This window comes from Chrysochloris asiatica, unplaced genomic scaffold (assembly GCF_000296735.1).
Source record: "Chrysochloris asiatica unplaced genomic scaffold, ChrAsi1.0 scaffold00184, whole genome shotgun sequence".
Classification (NCBI taxonomy): Eukaryota; Metazoa; Chordata; class Mammalia; order Afrosoricida; family Chrysochloridae; genus Chrysochloris; species Chrysochloris asiatica.
This window is the reverse complement of record NW_006408702.1, coordinates 1373873-1390028: the sequence shown is the minus strand read 5'-3', so window position 1 is coordinate 1390028 and position 16156 is coordinate 1373873. Positions and strand designations below refer to the sequence as shown.

Here is a 16156-nt window from a genome sequence, read left to right as displayed (position 1 = left end):
ATATTGTCAGGAGGGACCAGTCACTGGAGAAAGATAGTATGTTTGGTAAGGTGGAGGGTCAGAGGAAAAAATGGAAACCCCTAGTGAGATGGATTGGCAAAGTGGCAGCATCGGTGGGCTGAAGTGTGGCAACAGTTGTGAGGTTGGCCCGGGACCAGGTAGTGTTTCATTTTGTTGCTCATAGAGTCACTAGGAGTTGGTACCAACTCGATGGCACCTAACAACAACAACAACAACCACAATGGACTGCCAGGAGAAGAAACAAATCTTTCTTAGAAGAAGTACATCCAGAATGCTCCTTAGAAGCCAGGATGGTAAGATTTCATCTCACATATTTTAGCCATTTTCTCAGTAGGGACCAGTCCCTTGAAAAGGACATCATGCTTGGTAAAGTGGAGGGTAATAGAAAAAGAAGAAGGCTCCCATCAAGATGCATTGACATGGTGGCTGCCATCGGTGGCCTCAAACATAGCAATGGGAAGATTGGAGCAGGACTGGGCAGTGTTTTATTCTGCAGTGTATAGGACTATTATGAGTCAGAACCAACTGGGACCGTAGCCCCTAACAACAATAACAACATACGCTTCTGAGCTGATTTTGAATTTGACTGCCCAGCAGATCCCCTTGGAGGCCACTGTTTTGATTGCACCTTCTTTTGAAGGTGTCCTAATGATATTGTCGTTGTTAAGTGACATTGAGTTGGTTCAGTTTTAACTCATAGAAATACTGTATAGGGTTTTCAAAGCTCAACGGATAAGTTTGAACCGCACACCTTGTGGTTTGCAGCACAGTGCTATCTTATAGCACCGCACCAGGATTCACATAAATATATTACAGAGAGAACTTGTTTGTAGCCAAAAACATTTGTTTGGAATAAACTTATACACGTATGAACTGAAACTCTCGTAGCAGCACTTTTTTACATACTCTTGTATGATTCTCTTCATGGGCAACATATTAGCCTTCTGAGAAATTGTATTGTAATAACCATCATACATATTTGATAATTCTGAAAATAATAGCAAGTAACAATGAATAGCATTAATCCAGTCAATAGTATAGATGAAAATTCTAATGAGAAAAATCTAAAAGAAAGTTTTCCAGTTAAAACATATGAAAAGGTTTACATCTACAAATTAATATTACTTGTGTGAGATTTTAAAACTATTTCAAAACCATTAAGAGTTAGGCCCAATGCAATAATTTTAATACTATTTATTTGCTGTTGTTGTTATGTGCCGTGGAGTCGGTTCCGACTCATAGTGACCCTGTACTGGGTTTCCGAGGCTGTAAATCTTTACGGGAGTAGAACGCCTCTTCTGTCTCCCGTGGAACAGCTGGTAGTTTCAAACTGCTGACCTTGAGGTTCGCAGCCTGATTCGTAACCACTACGCTACCAGAGCTCCTTTTAGTCAACGCAACCTTTGGGCATTTAAAACAAAAACAATAGAAGTGAAAAGCGATAGCAAATATTATCAATAGTATGTATAGAAAATTCTTACCAGTTAAATAAATCCAAATTACATTGTAAAGCAAGCTCAAAAGCAATAAATGATTTAAACAAAGTCTAATCACCTCAGGGTGAGAGGTCTTATTCTGACACCTTGGGAGTATCACCATCTGCTTCTGCCTACTAGGGCATTTCAACTTTAAGCTTACCTTTTCAGATGATTGACAAGTCCAAACTGATAGTACATACTGAGTATAGAAGAATTTCTTTTCCCTGGACAAATAAGTAAATGAATGTTAAAGAAAATGGGAAACAATTTTTTTCTTTTTGTATGGTTTCTCTTTAATAACAAAAAAGGTAACATGAGGCAACAAAGCAATGCTTCCATAGACCAAGATAAGTTGCTTTCATTCTTTTAAGCTGTTACGTAAGGTATTAGGATAATGCACTGGACTACAACATTTGTTTGAACTGTAAGGTTGGCTGTTCAAACTCACCAGCCACTCCTCAGAAATCCAATGCATCGTTGCTATTAGTTGGAACTGACTCGACAACACGTAACCATAACATCAGCAGTTCAAAACTACCAGATGTTCCATGGGAGAAAGATGAGGCTTTCTGCTCCCGTTAAGATTTACAGCCTTGGAAACCCTGTATAGGTTCGCTATGAGTCGGAACCAACTCCACGGCACGTAACAACAACAACAGCAGTTAAGCTGTATACAGATTGGTGAACAAGGTTTAATCTACTCCAGTGGGGTGTTAATGAGTCCTTTAACTGATGTTTCCTCCAATATATATAAATATTTGGGGGTAGAGATCAAATGGAGTCCTGGTGTGGTGCTGTAGGATAAGTGCTAGACCGCAAGGTTGGTTTGAACTGCAAGGTCAGTGGTTCAAACTCAACAGCCGCACCTCAGAAACCCTATACAGGATCTCTATGAGAGGGTACTGACTCGATGGCACTTAACAACAAGAGACCAAGCGCCTCTCTCACCTACAAAAAAACAGGACGGTTTTATAAGACCTGAACTAAGAAATGAGACACCCTGAAGGACCAAAGGCAGAAGAAAACCATTCAGTTAAGGGTGGTAAACCTTAAAGGTTTAGCAAGATAATATAGAGTTGACCCCTTCTGTAGGGCATCTTTTGTTACATGCCATAGAGTCAGTTCCAACTCACAGCAGTCCTGTGAAGGATTTCCAAGGAGCGGCTGATGAGCTTGAACTGCCAACCATGTAGTTCAAACCGACTGTGTAGTCTAGCACATTAACCCACAGCACCACACCAGGACTCCATAGGGCATCTTTAGTTTAGCTTATCTTAATTTTTGTTGTTGTTGTTGTTAAGTGCCATTGAGTTGGTACTGACCCATAGCAACTTTATGCACAGCAGAACGAAACACTGCCCGATCCTGGGCCAACCTCGCTACTGTTGCCATGCTTGAGTCCGTCAATGCTGCCACTTGGCCAATCCATCTTTTTGGGGGGTCTTCCTCTTTTTCTCTGACCCTCCACCATACCAAACATGATATCCTTCTCCAGCAACTGGTCCCTCCTGACAATATATCTGAAGTATGAGAGATGAAGTTTGGCCATCTTGGCCTCCAAGGAGCACGCTGGCTACACTTCTTCCAAAACGGATCTATTGGTTCTTTTGGCAGCCTATGACATTTTCAATATTCTTCTCCAACACCATAACTCAAAAGCATCAATTCTTCTACGGTCTTCCTTATTCACTGACCAGCTTTCACACACATATGAGGTTATTGAAAATACCATGGCTTGGGTCAGGCGCACCTAGCTCTTCAACACTTTAAAAAGGTCTTGTGCAGCAAATGTGGCTAATGCAATACACTGTTTGATTTCTTGACTGCTGCTTCTGTGAGTGTTGATAGTTGATCCAAGAAGAATGAAGTCCTTGACAACTTCAATCTTTATTTTAGTATGTTTTAAATAGTTTAATTAAAGATGCCGTGCTATAGATTAACTAAAGTAGGGCATCTTTAGTAAATCTATTTAAAACATACTAAATGTTCTTCCCCCAGGCAAAACTGCCTTTCCCTTGTTTTCAGTGATGGGTCACTTTCTCAGTAACAGAAGGAAAGCCTAAGGAAAAATGAAGGTTGAGCCAAACTGTATGCTAGCTATTTGAGTTAGGCTAAGTGTTCTAAGGTTTGGGGCTCCCTCACATATTTTTCCCCCTCTAATCATGAACCGCAAAGTCAGCACTTCAAAACTACCAGCTGTTCCTCATGAGAAAGATAAGGCTTTCTGCTCCCGTAAAGGTTTATAGCCTCAGAAACCCTGTACAGGGTCGCTATGAGTCAGAACTGACTGCATGGCACATAACCACCACCACCACCATCAATCATGAGTATCCATAGAAATTCTTTTGTCACAATTGTAAGAGTGTCTTCTTCTACTTGGACAGTGTAATTCTATGATTTAAGGTACAGTAAAAAGGTCAGCAGTTCGAAACTACCAGCCATTCTGCGGGAGAAAGATGAGGCTTTCTGCTCCTGTAAAGATTTACAGCCTCGGAAACCCTGTACAGGGTCACTATGAGTTGGATCCAACTCCACAGCACATAACAACAACAACAACAACTGCACATCAAGGCCACATGGGAGGAGCCATTTGACTTCCCAGAAGGTTGACTTAGGGTGAGGTTGGCCTCTTCTAAGGACCTAGTTTCTTCAAGATGCATAATTTTCTATATAACAAGGGACACAGGATGTGACAATTTGATTAAGACATTGGACAGGCAGTTCATAAAACATCATCTGGAAGATCAATGAAACTAATAACTGACTTACCCTCACCCTAATATGCAGTCTGATTTTTGGAACCTATTTCTCTAAACAGACTAAATTCTTCAAAGGAGCGCAGTGCTCATAGTAAAATGTTCTGACTAGTTTATCTGGACCATTGTTTGACTCAAAAATGGATTTTAGCTCCCAGTTTTTCTAAGGCTGAAGGTCATGTAAGGTTGATGTAAGTTACCCCAACTTCATTGAAAGCCAGAAATCTGAAAATATTACCAGTATTAGGCAAAGTGGCTAAAATAATCCACAAAACCAAGACCTTAAGGTCTTTGTAGCAAGGAAAGAAGTCCCATGAGGTGTTTATTTATAAATAAATAATCCATAAATGCAGCAACTGCGTTCTGTAAAACCTGGGATTGTATGTTCATATAAGCACAATTAAGGAGCTCTGGTAGCGTAGTGGTTACGAATTGGGCTGCGAACCTTAAGGTCAGCGGTTCGAAACTACCAGCCGCTCCACGGGAGAAAGATGAGGCTTTCTACTCCCGTAAAGATTTACACCCTCGGAAACCCTGTACAGGGTCGCTATGGGTTGGAACCGACTCGATGGCACTTAACAACAACAACAACAACAGCAATCATGAATATTATTCTTGTGGCACTGTAGGATCAGCACTGGACTGCAAACCACAATGTCGTCAGTTCAAACTCACCAGCTGCTTCTCAGAAACCCTCTACAGGGTTGCTTTGAGTCAGAGTCTACTGGACGGCACTTAACAACAACGATTACTTCAGAGCTACAGTAACCAAGATAGTGTGGAGTGTGGTACCTCCAGAAGGAAGGATGAACACAGAGATCAAGGGAATAGAATCCAGAGTCCAGAAGCAAACCTTCATATTTATATCAACTGATTTTTTTACAAGGATGCCTAGCTAGTTAAATGAGGGATAAAGTCTTTTCTACAAAGGATCCTGATACAACAGCATAGCCACATTACACAAGAATGAAGTTATTCATTCTCCTTCACACCACATACAAAAAGTAACTCTAAATGAATCTAAGCATAACATTTAAAACTATAAAACCCTTTCTAAAATCTGAAGTCAAAACGCTTCATGGGCTTAGATTTGCCAATAGTTTTTTAGAGATGACATCGAAAGTACAAACAACAAAAGACAAATAGATCAACTGGACATGATCAAAATCTAAAATAGTTTGTGCTTTAAAGGACACGATCAAGAAAGTGGAAAGACAACCACAGAATGGGGGTGGGGGGGTGCAGAAATGTTTGCAAATCATACAATACCCGATAAGAGATTTGTATCTAATATATATGAAGAACACTTAACACTTCATAATAAAAAGACAAATCAACCCCAAACTAAAATGGCAAAGGCTATGAACAGACATTTTTCCAAAGAAGATATGCAAGTGGCCAGTAAAACACATGGTGGTGGTGGCGGTGGTAGTGTACCGTGGAGTTGGTTCCAACTCACAGCGACCCACATACTGGGTTTCCAAGGCTGTAAATCCTTATGGGAGCAAGAAAGCCTTATCTTTCTCCCACTGAGCAGCTGGTAGTTTTGAACTGCTGACCTTAAGGATACCAGCCCAACTTGTAACCCCTACGCTACCAGAGCTCCTTAAAACACATGATGAGATACTCAGTTTCATTAGTCACCAAAAAAAATTCAAATCAAAATCCTGATGAGAGAAGGCTCCGCCTTCCCCTCTGGCCGCTCCGGTTCGTGCCACTAGCGGAAGGTACCATTGATCAAAAAGTTAGCTGCGTTAAAGCCCTGGGATTCCATGCAGAACTAAGTATACTGAGACATACTAGAAGGGAAAAAGGATCGTCTACCCTTCAGGATTGTGTTCTTTCACCATGCTTGTTTAATCTGTATGCTGAGCAAATAACACGAGAAGCTGGGTTCTATGAAGGAAAATGTGGCATCAGAATTGGAGGAAGACTTATTAACAACCTGCGATATGCAGATGATACAACCTTGCTTGCTGAAAGTGAAGAGGACTTAAAATATTTACTGAGGAAGATCAAAGAGCACAGCCTTACGTATGGATTACAACTCAATGTAAAGAAAACAAAAATCTTCACCACTGGACCAATAAACAGCATTCTTATCAATGGAGAAGAGATTGAGGTTGTCAAGGATTTCATTCTTCTTGGATCAAACTATCAACACTCGCGGAAGCAGCAGTCAAGAGATCAGACGACGTATTGCATTGGGCAAATCTGCTGCACAGGAACTTTTTAAAGTATTGAAGAGCAGAGATGTCAGCTTGAGGACTAAGGTGCGCCTGACCCAAGCCATGGTATTTTCAATAGCCTCATATGGATGTGAAAGCTGGACAGTGAATAAGGAAGATCGTAGAAGAATTGATGCCTTTGAGTTGTGGTGTTGGAGGAGAATACTGAAAGTGCCATGGACTGCCAAAAGAACCAATAGATCTGTTTTGGAAGAAGTGCAACCAGAGTGCTCCTTGGAGGCCAAGATGGCTAGGCTTCGTTTCTCATACTTTGGACACATTGTCCAGAGAGAACAGTCGCTGGAGAAGGATGTCATGCTGGGTAAGGTGGAGGGTCAGAGAAAAAGAGGAAGACCCCCAACGAGATGGATCGGCCAGGTGACATCATTGATGGCGTCAAGTGTGGCGGCGGTAGTGAGGTTGGCCCAGGATCGGACATTGTTTCGTTCTGCTGTGCATGGGGTCGCTACGAGTCAGTTAAGACTCGATGGCACCTGACAACAACAACAACCCTTCAGTGCAGACAAAAAAAAAAAAGTCACAGTTGAACAGGAGAAAATGGCTTTGAAACAACTCTCCAGCAACAAGTGTTTGAACATGACAATGTTGAACTGAATTGCAAAATGGAATTTGCTATCTACTTACCACCAAAGGCAGAAACTGGAAAATGCCCTACATTGTATTGGCTGGCTGGCTTAACTTGCACAGAACAAACCTTCATATCAAAATCTGGTTATCATCAAGCTGCCTCCGAACATGGCCTTGTCATCGGTGCCCCAGATACCAGCCCTCGTGGCTGCAATATTAAAGGAGAAGACGAGAACTGGGACTTGGCACTGGTGCTGGATTTGATGTGGCCACGGAAGATCCTTGGAAAACTAATTACAGAATGCACTCTTACATAACACAAGCGCTTCCCCAACTCATAAATGCCAATTTTCCAGGGAACCCCCAGTCTGTGTCTGGTTTTGGCCATTCCATGGGCAGTCATGAAGCTCTGATCTGTGATGTGAAGAATCCTGGAAAATACAAATCAGTTTCAGCATTTGCTCCAATTTGCAACCCTGTGCTTTGTCCTTGGAACAAAAAAAAAAAAAAAAAAAAAAAACATTTAGTGGTTATCTGGGATCCGATCAAAGTAAATGGAAGGTTTATGTACCTTCCATTTATTCACCCATCTGGTGGAGTCCTACCCAGGTTCTCAGCTGGACATACTGATTGATCAAGGAAAAGATGACCAGTTCCTTTCAGATGGACAGTTGCTTCCCGATAACCTCATAGCTGCCTGTACAGAAAAGAAAATCCCCGTTGGTTTTAGATTGCAAGAGGGTTATGATGACAGCTAATACTTCATTGTTCATCACATCAGACATCATGCCAAAGACCTGAATGCATGAAAAACTTCAGATACTGGAATATCTTTGGAATTGGAAAAGTTGTCATAAACTGAACTTCTGAGGAAAAAACAAAAAAGATGATTTCAAAACACCGAAAAGGGTTTGTTCTATAATTGAATCACCTGAATAAATACATAAAACTTACTTCTGAAAAAAAAAATCCTACAGAGATACAATTTCACACCCACTTGAAAAGATAGTAAGAAATATTCATGAAACTGTGCAGAAATCAAACCTTCATATACAAGGGTGGGGAGATGTAAGCTGCTTTGCAGAACATCTGGCAGTCCCTAAAATGGCTAAATGCAGAGTTACTATTTAATCCGCCAATTCTACTCCAAGAGAAATGAAAACATATGTCCACTTAGACCCTTATCCGTGAATATTCATAGCACAGTCTTCATAATAGCCCAAAGATCGAAAGAAACCAAATGGCTATCAACTAACGAATGAATAAAATATGGCCTATCCACACAACAGAATCAAGAGCATTGAAGTACTGGTATACATCACAACTTGGTTGAACCTTGAAAACATGCTGAGTAAAAGTAGCCACTCACAAAGAAATGCATATTGTACGATGCTACTTTTATGAACTGTCCAGAACAGGCAAATCCCTAGAGACAGAGAGTAGCAGGTAGAGAATGTTAAGGGTTGACCACTAAACAGTTTGTTAAGGGGAGGGTGGGGAATGGGGAGGAAAATGTTCAGAAATGGATTGTGGTTCTGACTGCACAATCTCGTGAATATACTCAAATCCATTGAATTGTCCACTTTAAATGGATGAATGTTATGATATGTAAAGCGACTTTTAAAAATGGCTTGTGTTTAGAATAATGTGTCAACTTAAGTAAGACCCTTGACCTCTCTGTATTTCTGTTAGAGTGAATATGATCACAGTCTCCATTGCGCAGGATTATTGCAAGGATCAAACTAGTGAAATTGTATAACTGATATGTCTGATAGATAGAAAGTATTTGAAAGGTAAGCTCTTGTCATCTTAGATAAAATGTATTAGAAGCATTTCTCCTTAAACCATATTTTAACAAAGTAGTGACGCCTTCCCTTCCTTCCCTGATTTTCCTTTCCTCAAGATTGCGAGATTAACCAAAATGACCCAAAGATCTCTGAAATGTGTTTAAAGTTCTCAGGCCCTGTTAAATCACCCATCTCAATTACAAGGGCTAGCCTAATACATACAAGTCTTAAAAATAAGTCATTTTTTATTGGAAAGAAAATTGTTTTTAACAATCGTCCTAATTTTTACTCCTTTAGAGCAGAGACAGAACTCTTTATACTTTGCTAGCCCTTTCTTAGGGCAGAAAGATTTGCTTCCAGAAAAGCTCATAGTCACAGAAAGGCTTGTTGACTCCTCAAGATGCACTCAGATTTTCATTTCCTCCCTTAAAAATTAAATATGTGGATAATATTTAAGGGAAATGCATAAGAAACGCATCAGTTCTCCGCTTTGAGATGAAGGCATCCTGAATTGAAGCTTATGTGCAGCTGTGAAGCACCAGCCTGCCTCCCTTGGAAGGACCCTGCAGCCCAGCTTCTCACGTCACAGCCCTCCTTTCGGACATCTGGTCAATAAAACAGCACTCCATCTTCAGAGGCTATAACAGGCACGTGTTCAGTCAACGTTCTGATTGTTCTCATCACAGAGCCGCTAGACCTGATCTGCTGAGAGCTAATCAAGAGCCACAAAGAAAACACCCAGCACAGAGCCCTCATGTGGTTGGGTAAAGAAAGCGTGGAGGATAAATGCTTGGCCAGCCAGCTTCTGGAAGTCTCCCACCTCTTGTCCCTTGTGCTCTTGAACCACATGGTTGATGGAGCTTCAGGTGCCTTGTGAAACGTCTTGCCCAGGAAAGAGATCTGTGAGCGGGAGTATCCAGCTGAAAGTCCCTACCTTCACCAAACTCAAATGTGTGGCCCAGAGGGGAGGAAGAAACATCTGGGATGGCTCCTACTGAGCCTAGTGGGATGGCAAAACAGACCACTTCCCATGTCAGTAACCATCTAAGAATCAAAAGTTTCACTTCCCATACTCCTTCATCCTTCCTCTTACAAAGTCTCATGCTTCCATGAGTATGGATCCATTGCAACAAATCCCACTTCTGACACTAACCGGAAAAATGGCATGGGGGGTAGCAGCTCACCTATTCCAAGTTCACCGTCATTAGCATCAGATACCCAAGGCTGATTTCTATGAGGCAGAGGTCAAACATGCCTCTACCCTCCTTTTTCTTTTTAAACCAATTCTGTCACCAACTGTCCCTGCCACTGCACTTTCTACTTCTCTGGTGGGTTTGATCATTTGTTGCAGTGGCCACATAGAACTTGCATACAATTCTCATAATTACGAGGTTTATTGGGAAATTAACAGGTTACAATTCAGGTTAGAAATGCTCAGGATACAGTTCTTTCATCAAAACACCCTCGGTCTCAGTCATGCCTGCAGGCACACCTCTCTCTGACCATGGCCCCTCAGCCTGGCCTCCACCCTGCTTAGGCAAGTGTTACAAAGCTCAATTAACTGTCAGTAAGTGCTCATAGGCACCCTACTTCACCAGCAAGCCTACCTGAAGGCACTCAGCTTTCTCACTTCATCATCTGGGAAGCCCACCTCGACATCTCTGGCCGGGCTTCCTCTGCCTTTGCTTCTCCCCAGCTCTCGCCATATCCAGTGTCCCCTGGATCAAGAGGGTTCAGCACAGGGATCTCGATTTCAAAGAATGCACTCCACTGCTGGCTCTTCGTTCTGGATGATAATGAGATCCTCATTTTGCGTCTCTGGGCTGGCTCATTTTAATCCTAGTTGTTGTTTATTGTTAAGTGCCATTGAGTCAGTTCTGACTCGTAGAGACTCTATATAGAGTTCCCGAGGAGGGACTGGTGAGTTTGAACCACCGACCTTGTAGTAAGCAGTTCTAAAAGGATGGCAGAACTGACCATTCACCACATTAGAGTTCCATATGCCTTTTTTGCTTGGTCCCACTTACCCTATAGCATGGGCTATAGGGTAAGCACTGGATGGCTAACCACAAGGTTGGTGGTTTAAACTCACCACTCACTCCTGGAAAACCCTATACAAGGTTGCCAAGAGTCAGAAACAACTTGACAGCACTTAACAACATCAACAACAACACCATTCCCAAGGGTGCTATGCTCCCTATTTACATTATTAGCAAGCTATCCAATCCCCCCAGTGGGCCAGAAACACCTCATATTTGCAGTAGTGAGGTTGGCTCAGGACCGGGCAGTGTTTCATTCTGCTGTGCATAAGGTCTCTATGGGTCCGTACCGACTCGATGGCACCTAACAACAACAACAACAGAACATGGGAACACTGAATGGTTTAAAATTAAGAAAGGTGTGTGACAAGGTTGTATTCTTTCACCATACTTATTCAACCTGTATGCTGGACAAATAATCCAAGAAGCTGGGTTCTTTGAAGAAAAACATGGCACCAGGATTGGAGGAAGACTCATTAACAACCTGAGATATGCAGATGTTACATACTTGCTTGCTGAAAGTGAAGAGGATTTAAAACATTTACTGATGAAGATGAAAGAGCACAGCCTTTGGCTTCGGTATGGATTACATCTCAATGTAAAGAAAACAAAAATCCTCACCACTGGACCAATAAACAACATTCTGATCAATGGAGAAAAGATTGAAGTTGTCAAGGACTTCATTCTTCTTGGATCAACTATCAACACTCATGGAAGCAGCAGTCAAGAAATTAAATGACGTATTGCATTAGGCAAATCTGCTGCACAAGACCTTTTTAAAGTGTTGAAGAGCAAAGATGTCAGCTTGAGGACTAAGGTGCGCCTGACCCAAGCCATGGTATTTTCAATAACCTCATATGGATGCGAAAGCTGGGCAGTAATTAAGGAAACCATAGAAGAATTGACGCATTTGAGTTATGGTGTTGGAGGAGAATATTGAAAGTGCCATGGGCTGCCAAAAGAACAAACATATCCGTGTTGGAAGAAGTGCAGCCAGAGTGCTCCTTAGAGGCCAGATGGCCAAACTTCGCCTCTTATACTTCAGACATATTGTCAGGAGGGACCAGTCACTAGAGAAGGATATCATGTTTGATAGGGCGGAGGGTCAGAGAAAAAGACGAAAAGCCCCCAACAAGATGGATTGGCAAAGTGGCTGCATCGATGGACTCAAGTGTGGCAATGATTGTGAGGTTGGCCCAGCATTGGGCAGTGTTTCATTCTGCTGTACATAGGGTCGCTGTGAGTCAGTACCAACTCGATGGCACCTAAGAACAACAACAACAACCCAGTCCTAGGAGTCCTGGTGTGGCGCTGTGGGCTAATGCGTCAGACTGTAAAGTCATTTGAGCTGCAAGATCAGTGGTTCAAGCTCACCAGCTGCTCCTTGGAAACCCTATACAGGGTTGCTATGGGTCGGAATCAACTCGACGGCACTTAACAACAACAAACCCAGTCCTAGACTCTTGGTGTGGTGCTGTAGCATCAACACTGGACTGTGAACCACAAGGTTGGCAATTCAAACCCACCAGCCATTCCTCAGAAACCTTATACAGAGTCCCTAGGAGTCGAAAATGACTCACTACCCAGTCATTTGGAGTTCTGACGTGGAACTGTTGGATAAGTACTGGACTACTAACTGCAAGGTCAGCAGTGTAAACCCACTAAGCTGCTCTTTAGAAACCCTACATAGGGTTGCTATGAGTCAGAACTGACTTGATAGTACTTAGCAACAACAACCCCGTCATTTGGTGGGCGTTATAAAGGAGCTCTGGTAGCGTAGTGGTTACGAATCGGGCTGCGAACCTTAAGGTCAGCGGTTCGAAACTACCAGCTGCTCCGCGGGAGAAAGATGAAGCTTTCTACTCCCGTAAAGATTTACACCCTCGGAAACCCTGTACAGGGTCGCTATGGGTCGGAACCGACTCAGTGGCACTTAACAACAACATAAAGACTGTGGCTAGAAGGACCATCTTAAATAATTCACAGCACCACAGGCTGTATTAGAATAATTCCCCCCACCTCCCACCAAAGATGTCGGCTTCCTACTTTGGATCGGACATTGTTTCTTTCTGCTGTACATGGGGTCACTATGAGTCGGTTCCGACTCGATGGCACCTGACAACAACAACAACAACCTTAATCTTAACCCAGGGAGACCCATGCCAGGCTTCTGACCCACAGAATTGTAGGGTAGTGAATCTGCAGTGTTTGTGGCAAATTGTTATAGCAAAATTGGGAAACTAATACAGGGTCACCTGTAGTGTCCTTGTTGACCAAGGGATCTTATGAGAAAGACCGAATTGGAACTCTGTACAGGGGGGCTGAGTTTGGGCGGGGCAGGAAGAAAGTTCTTCCTTGAGAGAAACTGTGGAAAGGTTGGCTTAAATTCAAAAAGTGTTTCCTGGGACTTTCTAAAGAATTGCTTTTGAGAAATTAAAAGACCTTGCTTTTAAGTATTGCTTTTAAGAAAGGCAGCTTACTGAAACTTGATTAATAAATGTTGCTGTTCGGATTTTAGGTGATACCAGTGCAAAAGATAAAGCTCAAGTTATAACTATGAAATAAATTGTTTGATGTAACTGTAGTTTCTTTCCCAAACTACTAGATTCAGAAGTAATGATATTTTGCTCTCGAGTTCAGCTGTTCAGCTGGTTCAAACCTAAAGTCATAGTCATTTGTATGAAATGGTTACTTTCATCTCCCCATAAAATGTTTCAAGAGAGTAATTTTCTTCCCATCATAGCCTGGTGTATTTTTCAAAATCAGGAGTCAGTAATTGACCTGAAAAAACCAAACTGCAAAGTGTGTGTGTGCATGGCATAGAAAGTCTCTGGTAGATGCTGGCTATGTGCTTTAGCCTCCAAGTAGAGATTCTCAGCAGGTACCTGGTGTCGGCACAGACTGAAGACCATCTCCTCCCTTGGGTCTTACCTGCCTAGGACTTGAGAAACATAGCTTTCTTTCTTTCACTCTTTCCTACCTACCCCTAATAAACCACTCCCATTTTTGTTTGCCTTTTTAATCTAACGAGTGTTGCAATGAATTCATGGTTATTCGGGGTGTCCCTAACTCCTGCAAGCAGCGCATGCTTGTGCAGACAGGTTCTGTCCCAACCCCTGACTTCAGAATGAGGTGAGCAGGCACCATCCCACACCCCATATGTCCCTCTGCATCAGCAGGGAGCTTCACGTGTCTCTTCCCTCACACACTATATGCAGTATTCATGTCTGTATGGCACAACCCAGCACAGAACTGGGAGGGGGCGAGCGTGGGAGCCATTTGATTTTAGCTCAGTGAGACCTGTGTTAGACTTCTGAACCCCAGAACTATAAGATAAGAAATTTGTGGTGTTTATATTGTTGTTAGATGCCATCGAATACGCTCCAGCAGTGCCCACGTACACAACAGAACAAGACACTGCCCGGTCCTATGCCATCCTCACCACTGTTATTTAGCTTCTGCCGCCGTGATAGTCATGGTATGGCGCTGTGGGTTAATGCGCCAGGCTGCAAAGCCATTTGATCTGCAAGGTCGGTGGTTCAAGCTCACCAGCTGCTCTTCAGAAACCTTGTACAGGGTTGCTATGTGCCGGAACTGACTCGACAGCACTTAACAACAACAACAACTGTGACAGTCCATCTCATTGAGAGTCTTTCTATTTTTCGCTGACCCTTCACTTTACCTAGCATGGTGTCCTTCTCTGAGGACTGGTCCCTCCTGATAATACTTCTAAAGTATGAGAGACAAAGTCTTGCCTTTCTGGCTTCTAAGGAGCATTCTAGCTTTATTTCTTTCAACACAGATTTGTTAGTTTTTCTAGCAGTCCATGGTACTTGTAATATTCCAACACCAAAATTCAAATGCATCAACTCTTCTATCGTCCTTATTTGCTGTCCAACTTTCAAACACATATGAAGCTATTGAAAAGATCATGGCTTGGACCGCACATCTTAGTCTTCAAACCGACATCTTTGTTCTTGAACACTTTTAAAGAGATCTTGTACAACAGATTTGCTTAGTGCAATATGTCATTTGATTTCATGGCTGCTGCTCCCATGAATGTTGATAGTGGATCCAAGCAAAATGACGTCTTTGACAACTTCAGTCTTTCTCCATTTACCACGATGTGACCTATTGGTCTAGTGGTGAGGATTTTTGCAATTTTGCAACATTGAGATGTAACCAATATTTAAAGTTATGGTCTTTGATCTTCATCAGTAAGAGTTTAAGCCTTCTTTGCTTCCAGCAAGCAAAGTTGTTTCATCTGAATATTGCAGGTCTGAGTCTTCGTTCTTCATATAGTCCAGATTCTCAAATTATTTGTTCAGGAAACAGATTGAAAACGTATGGCAAAATGATACAACCCTGGTGCACACCTTTCCCGATTTTAAAGCATTCAGTGTCCTCCTTGTTGTGTTTCAATGACTGCCTCTTGGTCTATGTACAGGTTCCTCATGAGCACAGTGAAATGTTCTGGACTACTCATTCTCCTTAATGTTGTCCATAGTTTTTCTTTATCCGCACAGTTGGAAGCCTTTGCATAGTCATTAAAGCACAGGTAAACATCTTTCTGGTATTCTCTGCTTTCAGGTAGAATCCATCTGATGTCAGCAATTATATCCCTATTTTCACGTCCTCCTCTAAATCCAGTTTGAACCCAGGCAGTACTGTTGCAGCCACTTTTTAATTATCCGTAGCAAAATTTTACTTGCATGTGTTATTAATGAGATTGTCTGATGATTCCTGCATTCTGTTGGATCACATCTCTTGGGAATGGGCACAAATATAAATCTCTTTGAACCAGTTTGCCAGGTAGCTTTCTGCCAGATTTCTTGCATAGATGAGTGAGTGCCTCCAGTGCTGCATCAGTTTGTTGAAAGATTTCAAATTGTTTTCCATCAATTCCCAGAGCCTTGGTCTTTGTTGATGACTTCAGTGAACCTTGGATCTCTTCCTTCAGTACCATTGTCTCTTGGTCATATGCTAGCTCTTGAAAGGTTGAACATCATCTGTTTCTTTTTGGTACAGTGATTCTATGTATTCCTTCCATCTTCTTTTTCTGCTTTCTGCATCATTCAATAGTTTGTCAGTGGTGGTGGTTATGTGCTGTGGAGTCGGTTCCGACTCATCGTGGCCCTGTACAGGGTTTTCGAGGCTGCATATCTTTACGGGAGAAGAAAGCCTCGTCTTTCTCCTGCGGAACAGCTGGTAGTTCTGAACTGCTGACCTTGTGGTTCACAGCCCAATTCGTAACCACTA

At 42.3% G+C, this 16156-nt stretch overlaps 1 protein-coding gene and 1 pseudogene across 1 annotated transcript in view; both read left to right on the top strand.

Annotated features, from left to right (window-relative positions):
- The window catches only part of ADAMTS17 (ADAM metallopeptidase with thrombospondin type 1 motif, 17), a 744430-nt gene that overhangs the window by 681676 nt on the left and 46598 nt on the right, over positions 1-16156 (top strand). The window lies entirely within an intron of this gene.
- Positions 7033-7880, top strand: LOC102817442 (annotated as a pseudogene).